Genomic DNA, 24,749 nt, shown 5'->3' with positions numbered 1-24,749 from the left:
CCACGTATTGGGCACCTGGTTTAGACTACAGTATATATCCCCTGTGATTGGCTGGTGACCAGTTCTGGGTGTACCCCGCCTTATGCCTGAAGATATCTGGGATAGTCTACAGCACACCTGCGGCCCTAGTGAGGATAACCAGCTCAGATAATGAATGGATGGATGGTATCCTTAATTGCCCCCCTCAACACTACTAAGTGGTGGTTCATCCTTTAGTTCGAGTATTGTTGGAATACTACAGCTGTAGAGTGCAGTACAGACAAAACACAGAAGTTAAAGCTTCATGCAAATTTTTGTCGACCTACTTTCATTTTATGCGGTGAATATGAAACTTTGACAATGGCAAACATTTAATAGAGTTATTTGGATATACGGCTAAGAGAAAAGCAGTTGCTACAGCATTGTCAGCAGCATATTCATTAAACAAATGTCCTACTCTATCACCAAGGTTTTCTTCTGGGTTTGTGATATTGTGGTAGTGGCAGTTTAAAATACATTGAGCTCATTGTGGTGATCTGGAGACCAGTATGAGATTAGATGAGCTCTGCGACATTCTCTGCTATTATCCTTCAAGTAGCTATTAAAATATGAAATCTCTGAGGTCATTATGGGATGGGTATAGTCAGCAAAATTGCTCAGCTGGGCAGTGGTGTTAAAAGTTATGTTCACTGAGTGCTAAAGGACTCACATTATTATGTTCAAAACTCAAGTCAAACCCAATGTTATTATCAAGAACAATGGCAATTTAAAAATCTCAGAAATTGACATTTTGCTGTTTTCACTAATTGCGGAGCCAAGCATCTGCTGGCCAGATGAAGTAAAAAAGCTATTTCCTGGTTGGATCGCCCCCTTTCAACTTTGAATGTTGCTCAGAGTGCATTGGAAAAAAGGATCTAAACACAGATAAATGGCACAGTGGGCGACATAGGCACAGCAGTCAGATATCCGACCGTCAGCCTCGATTGGAAGGAAAGCCAAGAAAAGGAGGAAGACTCCTGAATAAAAAGATCCTCACGATCCCCTTTCTACTCACAGTCACCAGCAGGCATGGCATTCCGCTTTATGTTGACGGGGAAAAATATAGTGTATTAACGTCTACTGAAGTCAACAAAAATAAGCAGCAACCATAGGCAACCATATAGACAACACCTTTTTCTATCCCTTTCTTTTGTTCAGCAGGTATATAACAAGGTTACAGTTGGTTCAGCCAATTAAGAAATGTGTTCCTTGCCATTTCATGCATTTATTCCGCTTGTCCATCATTGTAGTAGTCTCCCACATCCAGCCTGCGGTTGATAGCCCCGAGCAGAGATGAGCGTGAGGGACAACCACACTTTTATCTAACTTAATCTTCATATATGGCTCGTTGTTTTTCTTTATTTTCTTTTCTTTTTTTGTCACCGTCTAAGGCTGCTTCGAGTAATATGACCTGGGATTTTGTTGGTTGGAGCTACCCCAGAGCCAAAAATGGCTGTACAATGGAACCTCTAGAACTTGAATGCAGTCCATCTCAGGATGCTGCTCGACAGGGATTTAGAATTCCTTTCCCCAGGGGAAATATGGCGCATTGGTACAATGACTTAAGACTGACCCGGCTGCTGAGACGGGCCAAGGTAAGGGAGGGTGACCGACCCTCATCCAGACTGAATACAGAATCACGTCACTCACTAGGCCACACCCCATCAAGAACGCATCAACACACATGCAGGACGGACTGTGTGAGTATATGTGTGTGTGTGTCATATAACCAGGGGCGTTCAGGCGGTGGGGTTCCTTGTTCCATGTGCCCCCATTTTAATTTTGACACCCGCCCATCAAAAAGTCTCTGCATGCCCCTGCATAAAACCATATTATTATATTCTTATTTGTTTGACATTGTCTTTTATTGTAATTAATGATTTTGTATTGTGTGTATTAAATGTAGTGATGAAGAACTGTATTCCACCACACTCTAAGATGTGTAACTAATTCAGGCAAGTAAAACATTGGCGATAACAGTTCTCATTATGATGCAGTGCAGTTCAACATCACTGAAAACGATGAAAATGATCAAATAACATGCAAATACAAAGTGGGTGACTGTGTTCTGACCATTTTTTGGAATAGCTGTCTTCGTCTCATGTCTATCTGAACATTTACGGATGTCAGAGGAGAAAACCTATTTTCAGGGACCTCTTCGCTTTGTAGGCCACAACAGGCACCTGATTGGCTACTTTGTTCCCGTGAATGCTAAATACCTCTAAGAAGACACTAATCCGTGGTTGCTCCTTAATCTTGTGCACACAGCACGACACTGCGGGCTGCGGCGCGTGCAACCGAAGCGTCTCTTTTTCGCGCAGCCATTGCGCACTCTCCACCCTAAGGCAAGTAATGCGCTCCTCCTGCGTGCCCATCCATTCAGCAGCTTCTGAGAAAATTCCTAGTGTGCGCCCTTGGTTCATCCGCCTCTTCCATTGCAGCCCCTCCACTTTCTGAAGCCAACAAACTTTTGGATTCTGGAGAGCCACAAATTGGACGTTTAAGCAAAAAGGGGGAGACCCATTACAGGGGCGTGTTGTGCTAGTTTATTCTGCAACGCAAATAGTTGCCATGTAGCAACACTCCAAAATCACCATGGAATTCTTCTATCAGATCCCCCCCCCCCCCACAAAGCAACCATGTACTTATTTTTTGAAGAGAAAAACACAAATGTAATGTGAAGCTCTTGGTCGCAGCCCGACTCTCTGCGAGTGAGGATTTTCAGAGCGTCACCAGTGACAATTTTTTTCTCGTCAAGGATAGAAGCTCGAGTGAGGAAGCCAATGTGTTGTCGGATCGGCAGCTGGTGGTTATGCAGTTCGGTACGGATCTTGGATTGAGTAGATGGACGAAGGGAGCGGCTGGAGACCCGAACCAGGGCAGCTGACTACGCATGCATAGTCTGTTGTGACGTTATGGATAGTTGTCCATCTACAAAGGTAGGACAAATACAATGAAATGAAAAATGTCCGAGAGTTCTGTCATTCAGTCTCATGCTAAATGTTTAGAATGCTACATGCGACGTGTACTCTTCAACTCGGTTGTTCTGATGTAAAACATTTTTTTTTTTTACTTGCACGGCACGCATTTTGCATTGCCAGACTTGTTTTGGAATGTGGCTCATGCTTCTGGATCATCACAAGTTAACCCGATTGCACTGGGGACAGTACAGCAGATCGTGCTGTGCCTGTTCCATTTTTTTCTTCTTCTTTCTTGCCCCCGAGTTCTCGCACTGTGTTCTAAATGTGGGGAAAAGGTTCTGCGTGCCTTCGGATGTATGTGATGCTGCGTGCGCCCGACGCATACAAATTTGGGGTGCGCTTTGTGGGTCTGCAAAATATGTGTGGACGTGAAGAAGAAAAGGAGGGCGGGGGTGGGTATCCCAATTTCTTTTTAATACCCCCGTGTGCGTGATTAGAGTGGGCTATTGTGTGCTCTATTCACAGTCGATGTGTTCACGAATGATCGTGTTGACAAACTTAACGTCCCAGTGGAATATCAGGCTAGTTGTGCGCAAAGCATAATGGCTTAGACTGGATGCGAGCGCTTGATAATGGGATCGATAGCCACACCGAGCCTCCATGGGAAGCCGTTTTACACGCACCCCACCACCCACCCCACCCGCAGTAATCACCACCTTGTGGATTACAAGCACTTCCTTGAAGGGTTGCGATCGCTAAAACGAGCCCGGAGGTCTGCATGCTTTTACACAACCACTGAGAGCACACAAAGAGTGTGCGCTGCGGTAGGGGGCATTGCACCTGACTCCCTCAATGGGGCATTCATCTTTCCTACGTGTCATCCCTTACCTAAAAAAAAAAATCTGCGCGAAGCGTTCGTTTCCTGAACAGGGTCTAAAGATTTCCCGTCAAAGCAATGCACTAAGGAGCCACAAATTCATGAAAACACAATCCGTATGACGCAAAATGACTCACTGACAAGTGCACTTTCCATGTATAGCGGTTTAGTGGCAGTCACTAAGGTTTGAGTCACTAGATGCTGAAGTCAAATACTAAAAGGAACGGTTCAGTTCTGTGCAAGGCAATGGGAATTTAAGTTGCAATCGGAACCAAAATTGCTCCACATGTGCTGGGATGCGTAAATAAACTCATTATTTTGTCAGAGAAAGAAAGTATCACATGATTGTGTTTGTTGACCAAGAAACCAGCAAATTTAGAAGAAAGCTGCCGTGTTTGTGCAAAAAGAAAAAAAAAAAAACACCAACAGGTTTGTGGTTTGAATAATCATTTTCAGCTCTACAGGTTGGTAAATATTAGGACAGACACAATTCAGGAAAATGGCTTAATTGTTGACAAAAATGGGAAAACTAGAGATTTTGCAGGTACTGTATTTGTGTTTGTTTGACATCTTTGATTGGTAGCATGTGACTTCCTTCTTCATAACGGCAAGTGAAAAGACAGTTGTGAGTTCCAGGGGTGGCAGGTTTTATTGTTGACCATTTGGTCCTAATACTGTACTTTTATGCACCTGCACCTTAATCCATATCCTTACTAAATTTTGTTCGTCCTTTCTTGCTTCATGTCACCTTCAATGTTTTTGAGGAATTGGTTTAATTGTGGCGGCACGGTGGGGCAAATGTAGAGCGTCAGCCTCACAGTTATGAGGACTGGGGGTTCAAATCCTGGTCCTCCCTGTGTTGAGTTTGCATCTTCTCAGCCTGTGCATGGGTTTTCTTCAGGAACTCCGGTTTCCTCCTGCATCCCAAAAACACATGCATCAATGGAGAGTCTAAATTGTCCTTAGGTGTGATTATTATTGCGATTGTTGTCTGTCTCCATGTGCCCTGCAATTGGCTGGCAACCAGTTCAGACTGGATCCTGCCTCCTGCCTGACGACAGCTGGCATAGGCTCCAGCACTCCTTTGATCCTTGTGAGGATAAGTGGCTCAGAAATGGATGGATGGATTACAGCTGTGTATTCATTATGTACTTAACTAACTTTCAATGAACTTATAAAAAATCCTGGAAATGATTTCCACATTTTTTTTCTTTCAGCATGAAATAATTCTGTTGTTCTGACTTAAGCTTAATGTCCATCCATCCATTCCGGCAAAGAAGACCAAACTGACACCGGTCGTACAGGGACCGAACAGCCCTTATATCCCAAAGAACCTACCACAGAACTCCCTGAGGGACACCTTCTCCAAGTCCACAAAACACATGTGCACTGGTTGGGCGAACTCCCATGCACCCTTGAGGATCCTACCAATGGTGTCGAGCTGGTCCACTATTCCATGGCCAGGATGAAAAATTGTTCCTCCTGAATTTGAGATTTGACTTCCCGATGAGCCCTCCTCTCCAGCACCCCTGAATAGACTTTACCAGGGAGGCTGAGGCGTGTGCTCCTCCTGTAATTGGAAGACCACCCACCCCATGTTCCCCTTCTTAAAAAGGGGGAACACCCCCCCGGTCTGCCATTCCAGAGACACTGTCCCTGATGTCCACGCAATGTTGCAGAGACATGTCAGCCAGGACAGCGCCACAATATCCAAAGCCTTTAGGAACCCCCGGGGCCCTGCAAACGGGGAGCTTTTTAACCACCTCGGTAAGTTCAACCCCAGAGAGAGAAGATCCTGCCTCAGAGAACCCAGACTCTGCTTCCTCATGGAAAAGCGTGTCGGTGGGATTGAGGAGGTCTTCGAAGTACAGTATTCTCCCCATTGACTCACAACATCCCGAGTTGAGGTCAGCAGCGCTTCATCCTCACTAGACACAATGTTGACGGTGCACTGCTTCCCCTTCCTGAGAGGCTGGACGGTGGACCAGAATTTCCTCCAAGTCATCTTGAAGTCATTTTCCATTAGCTCACTGAATTCCTCCCATGCCCAAATTTATGCCTCAGTGACCACCGAAGCTGCATTCTTCTTAGCTAGCTTCCTATCAGCTGGCTCAGGAGTCCCAAAAGCCAAAAATGCTCCATAGGACTCCTTCTTCTTGACAACATCCCTCACATTTGGAGTCCACCACCGTGTTTTGGGGGTGTCCCCCATAACAGACACTGACCACCTTATGGCAACAACTCCAGTTGGCTGCCTCAGCAACGGAGGTACAGAACATCGTTCTCTCGGACTCAATGTCCCCCGCCTCCCCCGGAACATGACCAAAGTTCTTTCAGAGGTGAGAGTTAAAATTTCAGGGGAATCTGCCAGCTGTTCCCAACAGACCCTCACAATATGTTTGGTCCTGCCACATTGGACCGGCATCTTCCCCCACCATGAAATCCAACTCACCAACAGGTGGTGATCAATTGACAGCTCCACCCCTCTCTTCACCTGAGTGTCTAAGACATGCGGCCGCAAGTCCAATAACATGACCACAAACTCGATCATCGAATTGCGACACCCGTTCTTCCCAATCACGTCCTTCCAGGTCTACCTGTCATTGCCCGCATGGGCATTGAAGTCCCTCAGCAGAATGATGGAGACCCCAGTGGGTGGGGTCTCCAGCACTCACTCAAAGGACTCCAAAAAGTGTGACTACTCTAAACTGTTGTTTGGTGCATAGGCACCACAACAAAAACATGCATGGTAGGTCAGTTGAAGACTATAATTCCCTGTAGGTGTGAATGTGAGTGTGAATGGTTGTTTGTTTATATTTGCCCTACGATATGATGGTGACCACTTCAGGGTGTATCTTGCCTCAGCCCCAAGATAACTGGGATGAGATCCAGTGTACCCAAGACCCGAGTGAGGATAATCAGTGTAGAAAATGGATGGATAGATGGATGAATAATTTGTCATTGCTTGCTTTTAAATTACCTTACTTTCCTTTTTTATAGTATTCTAGTACAACAGGCGGCACGATGGATCAGCTGGTAAAGTGCTGGCCTCAGATTTCTGAGGACCCAGGTTCGATCCCTGCCCCACCCGTGTGGAGTTTTCATTTTCTCCCCGTGCCTGCGTGGGTTTTCTCCGAGCACTCCGGTTTTCTCCCACATCCCAAAAATATGCAACATTAATTGGACACTCTAAATTACCCCTAGGTGTGATTGTGAGTGCAACCAGTTGTTCGTTTCTATGTGCCCTGCTTTTGGCTGGCAGCCAGTTCAGGGTTCACCCCGCCTCCTGCCTAGTTGGGATAAGCTCCATTACTCCCATGGCTCTGGTGAGGATAAGCGGCTCAGAAAATACCTGGATGGATGGATTTTCACTTAGTCTCAATTCACCCAAAAAACGTACTGCTTACCTCTGCCTCCAGAACTGATTAAAGACATAATTGCCTTTTGTCTCTGTTTTTGCTCTTCAAATGGCAAATTTTTGATCTTAAAACTTTTATAGCAATGCCTCTGTAAAAAGATAAAGGAAGTAAAGGCATCAGAGAATTTGATGCCTTTACATTCAGCGTGCTTGCATTGTCATAATGGTCTTTTGTTTCTGATGCCAACATTCAAAACAGAATTGTTGCCAATGTTCGTCTGACATGTTGAGTTCACGGCTCTCAATGTATGATGCCAAAATTATGCTTCAGGTTTAATGTCCTGTGTTGAGGCTGCACGGTTAAATTGAGAGGCCTGCTTTGACAGATGTGATAACCTGCTATCACAGGAAAATGCAATTTACGGGTGCGACAGATGGATGTAGAGGATGCTCTCTGAAGTAGGCCAATTTTACCTTGGGGAAAGACTCTCCATGCAAAGAAGGTTCTCAGATAATTTTACAAAGTTGTTGTTTCTTACGTGAATTATATGAGAGGGCAGAAATGAATGAGGACACCGACATTTTCCCAGCAGTCCATTTTAGTTCTGTTATTGTATCAACAAAATGATTTTGTACAAGTATGTATTTGTAAAAAACACATAATGCCGTCTGTCTTCACAGTGTTTCCTTTCAATCTGCTGTTCAAATAAAGACTGTTGTGCATTAGAGGGAGACATTTCCCTTAAAGAGACTAAGTGAGCCTCTTGTCATTAATTGGTCGTCAAAATAGATGACTTCATGTTGCAAATGGCATTTCTGAACGAAAAGCACGACCCACCCCACGCCAATAATTCATTTCACCAGCTGCTGCCTTTATCATATTCATATGCATTCATTTATTTTGTTTTGAAATAACATAATAGATAACACTGTGTACATTATAGACACATTAAATGTATTGTATTTTAAAAACAAATGCTTATTAGACCAGTGCGATTGATTTTGAGTTAAAGGAGCTACATACAGTATGTTAATCATGCATTTTCGCAAAACTTGTTTTGGGGCATGTTATAGCAACATGATTGAAGGATGTTGTTGTCATGACATTAACTGAACCATGGCAAAGTGTTTGGATATAATAGAATTCCCAAATCCATCAAATATTTGACACTTTTGGTCTCATCATTTACATATTATTAGATTATCCTGCAGTGGTGTCCTGATCCGATCGTGGAGATTGGATGTCAGAAAATTAAAAAGGAAATAAATAATAAAAATAAAAAGTATCAGATTGGACTAGATCTAAACTCTCTGATCTTACCACTCATATACAAGCAGTCCCTTCCATGTTCAGCTCCAGCACTTTTATTCAGCAGCATAACGAGTTCAAGTGAACAATCCTTGCCTAAAGTAATATATTGACATTCCAGTTGAAGTTCAGTTTAAAGCTAAACACATAACAAAATAATTACAACTACTGAATATGCAATTACATAACATCCTTCAAGCATGGTGGCGCAATTGGTTAGAGCGTTTGCCTCACAGTTCTGAGTACTGGGGTTCAAATCCTGGCCCTAACTATGTGGACTTTGCATGTTCTTCCCGTTCCTGTGTGGGCTATCTCCACGCACTCGGATTTCCTCCCACCGCCCAAAAGCATGGATTAATTGGAGACTCTAAATCAGGGGTGTCAAACTCATTTCACATTGTGGGCCACATACGGCCTCGTTAGATGTCAGGTTGGCCGGATCATTAAAATTATAGCAACTCTATTATAAATAACCATAATATCCTGTCTTTCCTTTGTTTTGGTGTAAGGCAGCACATTAGGAAAATGTTGAAATTTAATGAACATTCCTTTTACAAAGCATTTCATAAAACACCTAAGATTTCCTTAAACAAATGTGAAATTTACTTTTATCATTCACATATATTCACATATGTCCAAAATCCTCTCTGCTAGAGTATTCCTCCTCAGGCTTATATTTGCAAAAGCTTTTCACTTCTCGGGACATACAAGGTCAGTCGCTTTCATCATCCATCGTTTAACAAAATCACATTCGAAATACGGCTTTGATGCGAATGCTATTTTGCTAGCAATTTGGTAGCTGGCTTTTACCCCTGCTTCACTGACTTGTCGGGTCTGGATGAAAGTTGACTGATGTTTCCTCAGGCCTGCCTGGAATCCGTTGATCTTATCTCTTCTCTGTTGTCTTTGCAAGCCGTCATATTTTTCACCGCGAAGAGTCTCGTAGGGAGTAAGTTTCTTTCGGCTTGTCCCATTAGGGGTCGCCACAGCGTGACATCTCAGATGAACGCTCATATTTGTTTGGCAAAATTTTTACGCCGGATGCCCTTCCTGACGTAACCCCTCTCAGGAAGTGGAGGCCCCAGTGGGATACAAACTCACAACCCCTGGTTTAGCAAACCAGGCGTGGAATATTATATTCCTTCAATTCCAAAACTTGTTACAAAACACCAAACAAAAAGGTTTTCCATGCATTTCTATAAATAAATAGGACGTGGTCCAATTTTCATTGAAAATTCTACACTCCATATGTACTTTTCTCTATTTGGATAATGACATTTTGGCTAATGAGGGTGTAGGGGAGGGGTAGAGACCAAGGTAAAAACTAAGTCGTAACAAGCAGCAGATGGTGCATTGTTACCATCTGCTGTGTTGGGTCTGTCTCAGTGACAGACTGAGACTGCTGTTGTCATTTTCTCTGATCAAAACAAAGTTGTCTTCTACTCTGATCAAAACAGCGTGCCCCCTAGTGGATAATCCATGAATTATATTTTATTACAAGTATTTATTCTGTGTCTTTTATGCATTTCTTTACTTTTAAATTATCCTGCGGGCTGATTAAGCCACCTTGAAGACCAGACGCGGGCCTTATGTTTGACACCCCTGCTCTAAATTGCCCCGAGGTGTGATTGTCAGTGCAACTGCCTGTTTGTTTCTATGTTCCGTGCGATTGGCTGCCAACCGTTTCATCTTGTACCCCGCCTGAGGATATCTGGGACTGGTTCAAGCATTCCCGCGACCATTGTGAGGATAAGTGGCTCAGTTGATGAGGTCCAGGCAACTCATCCTCACAAAGGTCGCGGGAGTGCTGGTGCCTATTCCAGCTAACTTCAGGCAAAAGAGAAACTACAGTGTAGTTACTACACCCTAAACTGGTCGCCAGTCAGTCACCGGGCACATATTAACACCATCACTGAGCAGGAATCGATCCCACATTGCCTGCACCAAAGTCAGGCGTTTGTACCACTAAACCATCAGTGACTTTACTCGCGGCACTTATATCGCTAAATATTTAATATGCACCCAAAAAACATACATACACGCAATATAACACTTCTCCAAGGTATATATTCTTCAAATACTGTGAAACATGAGTTACTGTATATTGGCAATATTCGATCGAGACTTTTTACTGAAAGTGTGTATCTTGCATGCGCCTCACTGGCCCTCAGAGCCAAAGACACGCACAGGGGGAATGGCGATACCAATGAGGCATGCATTGATTGACACCTTGACCCTCACTACATGATTCCAATTTTCTGATCTGCCACGACAGTTTAAAACGAGATCCCAGTTGCATCCAGGAGTTCAAATGTATTGCTGCACATGGGGAGAAAGCAAATGATTTTTACACTACTGTAAAATAATAACTGAATTGTTAGTTTCCGTTTTAAAAGTATAATTCATTTTTATTGTTTAGTGAGGTTATTTTTAATGGTTTTCACATTTTTTTCATGTACTATATTCAAATGTAGAAAATGCAAACATTTAAGATAAGAAGTGGTTGTGTTGTAATTAAAAAAAATATATTCTTATTTTAGTTTAATAAATATAATTTAGCAGAGTTATTTTTCAGGATATTGTAATATATTTATTCATTTTATTCCATTATAGTACTTTCTAATTATGAAAGTTACCTTAATAAAAAAAAATGACAACTTTTTCCTCTATCCTTCTGTTGCTGATTATTGCTCTCTGTTTAAGTAATATGACTTGATCAAGCCACACTACACGATAAGTAAAGTGTGTATGACTATCTTCCCATGGCCTCGTGCGGTGCAAGCTGGGCTGTGGCCAAAGGCAGGGACCTTGGCGATCTGATCCCTGGCTACAGAAGCTGAATTTAGTGAGGTAGCATGTCACATCTCTGGCAGGGAAGTAGCCTGAGATGGTGTGTGAGGTTCTGAATAGATATAGTTGGACACACCTCCACACACCGCTTCGGCTCTGGTACCAGTCCTCTTGAGAGGGGTTAGACTTTATTCCACTCTGGAGTTGCTCACGGTGACAGGTGGTGAGCAAATGTGCAGATACTTATTGGCCCCTGGCTCAGTGCCTGTAAATTGGGGTTCACCCCAGTGGGCAAGAGAGTGATCTCCCTCCACTCAACTGTTTGTGCCTATGCGCCAAACAGCAATTCGGAGTACCTACCCATTTTGGAGACCTTAAAAGTGGTGCTTCAGAGTGTTCTCGCTGGGGACTCCATCGTTCTTCTGGGGGACTTCAGCGCTCACATGGGCAATAACAGTACAACTTGGAAGGGGATGATTGGGAGGAACGGTGCCCTGATCAAACCCGAGTGGTGTTCTATGATTGGACTTCTGTGCTCATCGCAGGTTTTACATAACAAACATGTTCAAACGTAAGGGTGTCCACCTGTGCACTTGACACAAGGACACTCTAGGTTGTAGGTTGGTGAATTTCCTCCGCAAGGTGTCCAGCCTCTCCTTTAGAGATAAGGTGAGAAGCTCTATCATCCGGGAGATGCTCAGAGTAGAGCCGGTGCTCCTCCAAATTAAGAAGAGGCAGATGAGGTGGCTGGCGCATCTGATTTGGATGCCTCCCTGGTGAGGTGCTGTGGGCACGGCTCACCGGAGGGCCTAGGACACCCTGGAGAGACTAATCTCTCAGCTGGCCTGGGAATGCCTTTTGGATCCCCCGGAAGAGCTGGATGAAGTGGGTGGGGAAAGCTAAGTCTGGGCGTCCCTGCAAAAACTACTGCCCCAGAGACCCGACCTCGGATAAGCGGTTGAAGATAGATGCATGGACGTATGATTGATGGTTATTCCTTGATGTTGCTCAATGAACTTGATATTTCAGCAAAGAATATTGGACAAATTGTTAATGCTTTCTTCTATCTAAATCATGCCTCCTAAATATAAACATTTCCTGGATATACAAAATCATTACTGGCTTTGAGTTAAAAAAAATAAAATAAACAAGGAAAACGTTTTGAACCCACTTCAGCAATTTTAACCAGTGACTGTCAAACCCATACATTTCTTTTTGTTTCTCTTTTTTTCAGCTAAATGTAATTCATAATAGTAAATATTGTGCATGTAAGTGTATTTAGTTCTTTTTCTACACCATCACAGTGCCTGATGAGCTTTATCAAGACTTATTCATGTACACATTTGTCGACCAATGAGCAGCTGCTGCCATGAAGGCACCACCAGGCCCACTGGGAGCAATATAGGATTCAGTGTGTTGCCCAAGGACACTTTGATAGTAGACAATCAGAGCTGGAATTACATTTTATTTTCATCCATCCATTCATCATCTGAGACATTTATCCATACAAGGGTTCGGGTAGTGCTGGATCCCAGCTATCTTCAAGCAGAAGGTGTGGTACACCCTGAACTAGCTGCCAGCCAAATGCAGGTTACATCAAAACAAACATTCACATTCAAAATCACGCCTCAGGGCAATTTTGAGTGCCCAATTAATGCACATTTTTGTGATTGGGGTGCCTGGAGATAATCCACATGGGCATGGGGAGAACATCTGAAATCCACACAGGTGGGGCCAGGATTTAAACCCTCAACCAAAGAACTGTGTGGCAGATGCTCTAACAAATCGGGCCACTGTGTATTCATTTTATTTTATTTTTAGAGCTGGGATTTAAACTCTTAACTTTGTGTCAGGAAGACCAGGTCTATCAACAGCCAACTGAGCCACAGCCGCCACAAGATTTGAAATGTATTTCATCTAACACTAACACATAGCCGGAGCTTGATTTGGCTTTCATAGTCTTCACAGGAAGCACTTGACTCCAGAATACTTTAAAGTGAGCAAGACACTTTTGAGGGCTCGGCTATTGTTGAACCTAGATAAAATACTGGGAGGTTTAATAGTAGACCTCTCCTTTCCTGTGTGAAACACGAGTCAGTTCTTTCATATTATCACTTACCAATATGACCACAGGGACAATGATATGCTGGCTCAGCCAGAATGAGCAACTTGAGAACACTTAACGTAGACTGTAGGGAACATTTTCTTGATCAATATTAATATGCACTTAAAATTAACAGCACAAGAGACTCATTTGTGTTTTCTTACTTTTTTTTTTATGTCCATGAGCTTCTCTTTCCAGATTTAATAGGATTGTGAAAAGTAAGCACTTTAGCTTTTACTTTGACCAGTCTGGCTCTCCCAGATGAATTCTGTTCTTTTTACCATCGGCATCCTCAGTTATGTTGGAGGCTCATTCATCACAGTCAGCAGTTCCAGGACAGTATTCCTACCATAGACCCAGTGTGATTTTGCAAGTGACTTTCAATGAGTTTCAATTTGCTGCAGTGTGTTGTTTTCCAGCAACCACTTTCAGGTCATTGTAATACAGATAATAAGGTGGTGACATTAGTTGGCTTATCCCCGTTGCAACAGATTATTATTGTAAATTATTTTATTTTCACCTGGCTAAAACGGTGATGGGAAAAGTACAGTTGTAGAAGGCGGGTGAGGAAGTATCCTGAGCTCCTACATGAGGTTCTCCACAAAGGTTCACTCAAGAAAATTTGAATGTTTTTGTTTCTAGAAGACCTTTCACATTTAGTCCAAAATTCTTCTTCAGTGGTGGTCCGGTGACACAGCTGTAAAGTGTTCTCCTCAAACTTCTGAGGACTGGGGTTCAAATCCTGGCCCTGCCTGTGTGGAGTTTGCATGTTCTCCCTGTGCCTACGTGGGTTTTCTACAGGCGCTCCGGTTTCCTCCCACATTCCAAAAACTTGTATTAGATGGAGACTCTAAATTGCCCTTCGGTGTGATTCCAAGTGCAACTGTTGTGTATATCCATGTGCCCTGTGATTGGCTGACAACCAGTTCAGGGTGTACCCTGCCTCATGCCCAATAACAGATGGGATTGGCTCCAGCACTCCCACGACCCTCGTGAGGAGAAAATGGGTGGATGGATGGATGGATGGATGGATGTATGGATGGATGGATGCTTTTTCAGTTCTAAAAAGTTAGGTCTCCCTATTAACCCCCCGAGGCATGACTAATTAGATTCCTATAAGTAAATGTCCACTGTAGTGACCGCACGCATCAGAGTTAATACGGTGAATGTGTTCCCTCCGGGTGGTCAATAACAGGGTGTTATTGTTGTGAGCAGTTTGGTTTGTGCACTGGCCGTCCTGAATACCAATCACGTGTTCACCTGTCTTGTGGCAAAACACCTTATTAGGGACACTCTTCTGTTGTGTGAGGCAAGCTTTAGGAGGACAGATGTTAGGACTTTGTTATAAGCCAATAATTGCTGATGCCTCAAACCTCCTCCTCTGTTTAGAGACATTTTTTCGAGTTTAACAAAGATGATTCCCTTTACACCACTTTCAAAGCAGCAGCTGTCCATGTCCAGAATTCAGACATTTCTGTCCTTAAAGATGTGTGTCCTTTCTTCTTGATAAATAGGAAAACTGCATTCTCGACCTGAAGAACCTTCAGCGCCGATGTTCTGGCCTGTGGCTGTACAGGTTTTACTTAGGTTCTCCAGTATAGTGGCGATTGCACTCCTCAGTCCACTATACTGTATAAACAACATTGCTGAGTTTGCTTCTTTGTATTTCATCCTTGCGTGAACCCTCTTTTTATGAGCATATCGCTGAGTTCAAAATATATTAGGTTATGTTTGGAGGAATTTGAAAAACACACCATGCTGAGTTTCTCTGCCAAATCAACAAGACCCGGATAACAGAAAGTCCACACAGATATTCTGCATGAGGTTGAAAAAATCCCAGACATGGATTGGTTTTCCTCAATTCCCACTCTAGGCTATTGAATAAAATTGGTCATTTGTTCGTGTCGGCAGATCCATGTGTACAGTAAATATGAGCTGGGAACATTTGGCAAGGTGTCTTAGTCATCAGATATTTACCAGACAGACTCAGATATGTTACTACTGCATCTTGATGTAGGCGGGTGTATTGAGTAGGACAATGGGATTTTTTTTTGTGTCTCCATTCCTGAAGCAGTCGATTGAATCTGTGTGTACACCGGTTTCATAGTTTCACATTGCTGGCAACTTTTCCAGATCCCGGAAGTTGCAGTTCAATATATAACTAGGATGAGATTTATCACATTCAAGAATTATGTTGGAAAATGGTGAATTGTACAGTCTGAATTGGGATTCAAGGGTTGCCTCAAATAAGTTTAACTATATTGGGTCTTGGAAAATCAAGTTGGGGCCAGAAAACAGCCTTAATTGTATCAGTGGATCTCCGTAACTGGTTTAACATATTTACACAGGTTCTGGGAAGTGGCAGAAATTATTGCTGATTCTACAGACTGGCTGGCCTCATTTTCAAAAATTGTGTCAAGTGAGGAGCTTGGTCATCCAGGTGAGGGATGCTCGAGATGATGCTTCTGATTGTTGAGAGGAAGGTACTCGGTAGGAGTCATTTTTTCTTATCATGTTGGTATGTGGCATTTACAATAAATCTGACTGAGCAAAGATATGTGTGAGGAGGGAAGGATGTTCATGTGTATGATTTGGCTCTTTGTCGTTAAACAGTAAAAAATGTGGCTCTAGATCTTGAAGTGATCTGCCACCCCTGGTGTAAAGCCTACTTCCAACTACTTTGGACCAGGATGAAGTTCTTCCCTATCCCTACACAGAAAGGTAGAGGACAATGGATGGCTGCAATGGATGTTAACCCTGCCTTCTCCACTCTCAAGGAAGCATAGGATCAGTCACAAAATCAAACATGGTACAAAACATCAAATTAGCATTATCATCATGATCCATCCATTCATTTTCTATTGACTTGCAGGTTGCCGAAGGACATGTAAAGACATTCACATCACAATCACATTCACACTAGGGCCAATTTGGAGCCTTAAGTAAGATAGGGGAGTTCTCATAGAAAACCCAAAGAAGCGTAGGAAGAACATGAATACTCAAGGGTGGAGCCCAGATTTGAATAAACATGAGGCAGAGAGCTGGACAACTCTATCACTGTGCCACCCTGCAAAAGTATCTATCTATCTATCTATCTATATATCTATCTATCTATCTATCTATCTATCTATCTATCTATCTATCTATCTATCTATCTATCTATCTATCTATCTATCTATCTATCTATCTATCTATCTATCTATCTATCTATCTATCTATCTATCTATCTTAGTTTTAAGAGGACCAGCAGCATTCATGATAATTGAGATTTCCCTTGTGAAACTGTCCAAAAGTTCATCAATTGTCTCAGCATTCACAGTTTGTGGCACAAGCTACAGTCACCATAAACTTAGTGGCAGTACTCTCATTTATGTACCTTTTCGTAATAGACAGAGAGGTTGTCTGAACTTTTGGATGGATCTCCAATTCAAAGAAACAGTCATATCGTTGATGTTAATTGATGGAATTTCAACATCCATAGAGATGACCTAGATGTGACCTTGAGTGAGTTAGACTTTTATCACACAGTATTAAGAGTATAGTAGAGTCATGTGTGACAGTTTTTCGCACTCAAAAAACTTCAGTAGCTCTGACAAGTGTGTGTCCTACTGTGTGCTGATGTGTGAACTCACTTGCGAACTAGTCACAGAACTGGGTGTTTAAATCTGACAGATTGCATGGATCTTTCTGAAATAAATGTCCTATTTTAAAAAAGCCAATAAGCCACACACACACGTATGTAGTTTAATAACTTTGTGTCCGGAATTAAAGACTAATTTGGAGACTAACAGTGGATACTTGATAATGTGCAAACCTCTTCATATGCCTATTCACTGATTGCTTGGAACAAAGGCAGACAAGAAGGTATCCCTTTTGAGTTAATACTACTACAACGTCAAGTGCATCTCACAAGGGCTGGTGAGATCATACATCCTAGTTCGGTGTGGAAAATAACCTGGGGTGATGTCCATCAATCTATCCATTTTCTGTGCCGCTTATCCTCACAAGGGTCGCACGAGTGCTGGAGCCTATCACAGCTGTCAACGGGCAGGAGGCGGGCTACACCCTGAACTGGTTGCCAGCCAATCGCAGGTCACATCGAGACAAACAGCCGCACTCACAATAACTCCTCGGGGCAATTTAGAGTGTTCAATGAATGTTGCATATTTTTGGGATGTGGGAACAAACTGGGGTGCCTGGAGAAAACCCACCCAGGCACGGGGAGAACATGAAAACTCCACACTAGCGGGGCTGGGATTGAACCCGGGTCCCCAGAACTGAGGCCAATGCTTTACAGCTGTGACACCATGCCGCCTGGAGTGATGTCCTTCCACTAAATAATAATTTAAAGAAACATTAAAAAGGATATACTCTATGCATAATCCCCCCATCTGCAATTTATAATTTTCAGCACCCCACTGCTGGAAAATTTTCAAGATGGAAGGGCCACTGAAAATTTCATTTAAAAAATGTGGGATGCCCCAAAAAAGTTAAGAAACCATTGATTTAAAGCAACATGACACCAACAAAATTTACAAATTCAAAGACCTTCTGGAGTTTCACTTTATAGACTTAGATTAGCAATACTCACCGTTAGATCATGACGTTTTTTTAGGAAGCGAACAATACTGCCTTTTTCTATGTTCGAAAGGAAGCACCTATTCATTATAAAAGTTAGAATTGACTTTCTAAACAGGCACTCTCTGTCCGCAAAAACAGAAGGGAGAGAGAGGATGTTACACACATATGACAGTGAATACATGAACAAGAGTGAAGGAGAGCCGTTTGCTATACAGTTTGAGACTCTATAGCACTTCTGGCACGTATGTGAGGTAAGGAAAATAAGAGCGACAGAAAAAACAAACAAACAAAAAAGTTTCCCAACATTTTAAAGTAATAGGTCATTTGAGGGCAGATGATAGACTTTACAAAATTAAAGTTTCAAATCAAAAATTCCCACCTGACAGTTATAAGGTTGTGTGTTTCAATACTATGATTCAGGATATCGCCACAACAAAATCTCAAAACAAAACAAAAATGTTCTCTATTTTGTAGCCAAGCATACAACCATAGTGAAGTTATGTAATGTAGCCAAAATTCACTGAAGAATGGAGGAAATTATGTTTGCATATTCAACCCACTTGCATGAGTAAACCCACACATTCAGCAATGGCAGTTCAGTTGTGCTCGCTTCCTTTTCTTGCTGGTGATCAGCAGGGCCCCAAGGTTAGGAACAAAAAATGCTTTCGCTCCAGAGATCTAAAATGAAGAGCTCGTCATGCCGCTGTGGAGTGATAAGATTCAGGCTCTACTGGGGATGTCACGGCTGTGAAGAAGCTGTAATTTATAGAGGATTTGAAAAGCTTATCTTCTCAGACCCCTGGGCCTAATAAAGAAATATTGGACAAAAAGAGAAAAATGCAATATGTAGTTGTCTTTGGTGAAGAGTAGTGTAAACACGATATGGATGAACAATCTGTAATGACACAATGCTGCTTATTATTTTATGTTTGAGACAGTGAGGGATTCTATTCAAGTAGCACTACACTGGCAAGATGAATTTGAATTTTTAACTAGGTAAGTGAGAATGTGTGTGCGACAATACATGCCAGAGAATGTTTGAGGTTGGGATTTTTTTTTTTTTTTTTGTAAAAGGGTCAAGATCCAAAAATACCGGGAAGAAAATAATCCACATCTCTAACTTGAACCGCTAGTTGGAGAGGGCCAAGGTCAGTAAACAGCAATCATGTGACCTGAAGCCCTCGCTTTTATTTAAAGAGGAAAATCCATGTTCGATCCCACCATTTAAGTTTTATACTACACGATTAGTGGAGTAAAATGAAAGTGGCAGATTTGTTCTTAAATATGTTGGCCCTTCCTCACCAGCACTGCTTTAATTTCATTTTAGGGATACCCCCCCCCCAAAAAAAAAACCCAACTTTTTTCATCAAAACAAATTTTAGGCGTGGCAGCCATGATAAGTGAGCAAAGGCATCTGTGTTGTTGCCACTGTGACCAGCAACAAATCAAGTGACTTTTGGTGTTGTTGTTGGAGACTCATAAAGACACTGATACATTTTTCAGAACACGTTGTCACCATTGGCAATTTTTAAAAAAATATATTTTCACTCATTGGGGACACAATTCAGCATCAAGACACGAAATTATGTATTACCAACTTGTGTGTAGATTTGTGTGTGTGGTGTAGCAAAAACATCCCCAAATGTAGACAATTTACCTGCAATTGGCTGACAACCAAAAAGGTCACTGATGTTGTCGTGGTACACACATCTGACTTCGGCGTGGGCAGAGTGGGATCGATTCCTGCTCAGTGATGGTATCGATATGTGCCCTGCGACTGAATGCCAACCAGTTCAGGGTGTAGTCTGTCTTTAGTCCAATGTTAGCTGGAATAGGCTCTCAGGGAGAGACTTAAGTGAACTGAATTATTTGTTCAGTGAACTGATGTGCCAAGGAACTGCGGAACTGAAGAGTGATTCATTCGTGGTAGGGGCTTAAGTGATCTAAGTGATTCGTTCAGTGAATTGGTGTACTGGGGAACTGAAGGGTGATTCATTCGTTTGTTATCCGCTTAGTCGCGATGTACTAGTACAATGAGTGATTCATTTTACCAGAGGAACAACATACCACGCAGTGAGCGTACCCATGAGTAATTTTTGTCCTTGTGGGGATAGCTTTCACGAGCTGCCATTTCTTCAAGCTAACGGCTAATTTTTAATCTGTGAATCACATGAAAAACAGCACACATTTAAAGTAAATGTGAATTAATAATAAAGATATGTATACATGCATACACATAAATATAATTCCCTCTGCATCTCTCATGTGAAAAATGAAGTTGTTTTTAAAATTTCATAATAATAACAATAAAAAACTGTAATAATAATTTAAGTAATTTCTCAATACACACAGACACTTTCCACTAATCAGACGACAATAACAATAAGGTGAGTCAGCAGAAAATCCAGGTGGCAGATGCTGGTGTCAGCGATGCTCTCCACCAGAATCCAGAAAGTCAATGGAAGACCTGTGCATCATGGAGTGCTTCAGTGAACATATTGAGTGAACGTGAAACTCAGGGATGGATCATTAACGGGACGAGGGAGCACTTCAATTATTTGACGTAAAAGAACTGAAAGGTTCGATGAACGAATCTCTTGAACAAATCTTTTCAAAGAACTGATTTGAGTGATTCAGTACACTCAAAGAACTGGTGAGGCCATCACTATAAATCAGTCATACACCACCACACCATGAGTGAGGATAAGCCGTTTAGAAAATGGATGGACAACACAATCAAACATGAGTATGTTTCAATAACACTGTTAGTTGTGGCAAGTTTGTGATTACACAATTTGCCAAATTTAGAACGAGTTGAGTTACAGACACGTCTTCAGCTAACAAAGAATTTACTTGGTTGTTGAATTTCATGCATCATTGGGGTGTCAGACAGTCTACAGACCCCAAAATCTATAAAATAAAATTTTCAAAAATACAACCACTTTTAATAGTTTACAAATGTCAGATGTATGTTCTGGATTTGAACAGTATCCATTTCTAGCATTCCTGATATAATCTTTAATATTAAAACACAGCACCAATTCAGCCTTTAATGCTTAGTTTGGGTCTTAAAGTTCCAAAGGCTTTGTAATAATGTGCCATTATTATGAAGAAAATGTCTCAATTCAGCTTTAAAGTACATGTACCCTCTCAGCAGCAGCATCTTTGATAAAGTGATTGCAGCTTGTCTCACACAAACCAGTTTAACTTTGTGACCATAGTTTGCACACAGGAGTTATCATCATTGCACTTGGTCGCTTACTTTGCTAACACACAATTATCTAAAACTTGAGGTTGCTATAAATGCTTGGCCACCACCAAACAAGAGAGTCAGATGCCATGACGTAGCTAACAGCCAATCAGAACAAAAGCTGTTTTCAATATATACATTTAGAAGGTGAGGGATCAAATCAGAGCAAATCTTATGTGTGTGTTTCTTTCGGCTTGTCCCTTTCGGGGTCACCACAGCGTATCATCTTAGATGAATGCAAATATATGTTTGGCACAATTTTTACACCAGATGCCCTTCCTGACACAACCCTTCTCAGAGAGTGGAGGCCCAGTGGGATACAAACCCACAACCCCTGGTTTATCAAACCAGTGCTCTAACCACTGAGCTACGGGGCCTCCTAGAGCAAATCTCATGTGTCACACAATAATCAGAAATCTGATTTTATCAACTTTACAGGATTATTGACCATGAGCAATCTTTAAAAAGGGAGATTTCATGATTGGTTGAAATTAATATTAATTGAATAATTAGCACATTGCATCTAGCCTTATATAATCCAAGTAGAGTCAATTTCTCCACATTAAGCTTTCGAAAGCTGTTTTTATATTAGCATTATGTTGTTGTCAGACTTAAGAATTAAGTTAGTAAATTTGATGATGATGAGAACTTGATCCTTTATAGACCAATGTTGCCCATATTCCAGCTTCCGTTTCTTTTAATGTGTAGGCACTTGCAGTATTCACGAGATAATTCACGATATTGCCATACATGTTATTCAGCAAGATTGGAAACGGTGGTCCCAGCTCCTTTCAGGTCATTGACCAAGTCCTGTCGTGTAGTCCTGGGCTGATTCCTCACCTTTCTGAGGATCATTGAGACGCCACGAGGTGATATCTTGCATGGGGCTCCACTCCGATTGAGATTGACCGTCATATTTAGCTTCTTCGATTTTTCTAATGACTGCTCCAACAGTAGACCTTTTTTCACCAAGCTGCTTGGCAATTTCTCCGTAGCCCTTTCCAGCCATGTGGAGTTGTACAATTTTTTCTGTGGTGTCTTTGGACAGCTCTTTGGTCTTGTCCATGTTAAAAGTTCGAGTCTTACTGATTGTATGGGGTGGACAGGTGGCTTTATGCAGCTAACGACCCCACACAAGTGCATCTGATTCAGGATAATACATGGAGTTGAGGTGGACCTTTAAAGGGGGACTAACAGGTCTTTGAGGGGCAGAATTCTAGCTGATAGACAGGTGTTCAAATACTCATTTGCAGCTGTATAACACAAATAAATCATTAAAAAAATCATACATTGTGATTTCTGGATTTTTCTTTTTAGATTATCTCTCTCACAGTGGACATGCACCTCTGATGAAAATTTCAGAGCCCTCCATGATTTCTAAGTGAGAGAACTTGCAATATAGAAGGGTGTTCAAATACTTATTTTCTTCACTGTATGTTAACATTGGATTTATGTTTGAGTTCATGTTATAACTTTGAGACAGTTGAGTTCAAATCAGATGAGTGTGATTTATCACTGATGCTGTGAGCAAGTTCTGAGATTGCTGAAAAGGTTTTATTGTTAACATTTATATTGTTGCAATGGTCAATATATGTGGAGTATGCTGAAGTGATCATCATCTCAATGGTACCGTAATTTCCGCACTATAAGGCGCACCACATTTAAGGCGCATAGAATAGATGCTACAGTAGAGGCTGGGGTTAAGTTATGCATCCATTAGATGGAGCTGCACTAAAGGTTAAATATTGATCCATATATAAAGCGCACCACATTATAAGGTGCACCGCCGGCTTTTGAGAAAATTAAAGGCTTTTAGGTGCGCCTTATAGTGCGGAAAATACGGTAATTTCACATCAGATGTTCTGTCAAATGTGAGCACAGAAGCTTCTTAAGTGAGCCTAAGATGTGTTGTTCTACAATTCCACCAGGATAAATTAAGTGGAATACATCTGAAGCAATTACTTATTATAATGCCGGGGAATATTCTGAAGTGAAGAAAATTAAATTTAAAGAATGTTCCACTGTATCTTATTGTTTGATTAGACCAACACATTATATCTGAGTTTTGATGTACTATAAAATCAGTTAGTAGATTATATTCTACAAAATCAAATGTCATGTTTAATCATGTGGAGTTTAACATATTACATAGCTGCTTGGTGTTGGTATTAGTTTAATGACTGGCATGTTGTGGCCATGGGCAATTAACATCCACTCTCAGCTCCTTATTGCTTTAAAGTTGTCACCTATACAAATCAATCTGCTAAAATCCTCACAGTTGGCACCAGTTTCAAGGTATGATTTTTTTTTCTTTGAGGAACAGTTTCGCTAATGTTTTTTTTTTTCATTTTCTGGAGCAACTCTCTGATTTTGAGGAGCAATTTTTTTTTACTGGTTCATTGCATAGAGACCTGAAAAAAGAGTTTCATGAAATAATGAAAATATGACAGTATAATGGGGGAATCGAATGTAGGACTGCAGCTGTCAAATACTTTATTACTCCAGGATCCTCTAAAACCCTCTTCTGTTTGGGGACATAACCTATTTTATTCTTTATTCCTCTCTGACCACATTTGCTACATCACTTAGATGAGTCAAAGTGTACCCATTTACAGAGCAGGTGGTAGTACAGTGGCGACACTGAACAAAACTTTTATGCACCCTTTACATAAGTAAGATCAGGGGTTTGGAAAATTCTTTTTCAACACAAAGAAGTTCAAAGTTCAGTTTTCTATTATGAAAATAAACCAGTTCAGTTCATAATTCATAATTCAAAACATAATTAAGGTAAGTAAAGTAACAAAATAATAACGTAAGTAAATAATTCATTTTTTCTCTCTCTCTCTCAGTATGTTGTTGACAGGCTTTTACGATCAATATGCTGGCATTTAATTTCTCCCACCCCTTCTATCCACACTAGTACCCGGCTAATGCTTTCACCCTACAATCTCAAAACCTAAGGAAAAACTTGCTTGAATTCTCTTTTTTCATGAGGAAGGGAAACAAAATGGGGATTTAGTCATTTAGGTGACAAAAACACCCAACACAGTAAGACAGAAACAATGGTGAAAGGACGCTGATAACTTCCCATTCCTTGCAGCACTGGGTAACTACTGTATATTAACAACATATTTGATCCGATCTAGTCTTATCTTACAAAACAAAATTCCAGTTTCCGAATCTAAATGAGAATCATATTTATCTGTCAAGTATATAAAAAACACAAGGAATTTCTCCCTGGTAGTTGGAGCCGCTCTCATACGATAACAGAAAACACTTTTGAGACACAAAACCATAAGAACACAGTATGAAGTTAAAATTATGCACTCTGGTAATGTCGATGCAGTGAGCATTTGCACATTCATGGTTCACCGTTCGATGCCCCACAAATTTGAGAATTTTGCTTTCCAAGTATATACAGTATATATTGTTAATTTACCATATTTTCACGATCGTAAAGGTCATAAATTCTCTTCTAAATACACGAGGCGCCACATTAGAAATGTGGTGCACCTTATGTGGACACTGAGTTCCAACATTT

The sequence above is a fragment of the Syngnathoides biaculeatus genome, chromosome 15 (assembly GCF_019802595.1).
Source record: "Syngnathoides biaculeatus isolate LvHL_M chromosome 15, ASM1980259v1, whole genome shotgun sequence".
In the NCBI taxonomy this organism is placed as follows: Eukaryota; Metazoa; Chordata; class Actinopteri; order Syngnathiformes; family Syngnathidae; genus Syngnathoides; species Syngnathoides biaculeatus.
The sequence above is the reverse complement of the archived record's forward strand: the minus strand, read 5'-3'. Positions refer to the sequence as shown.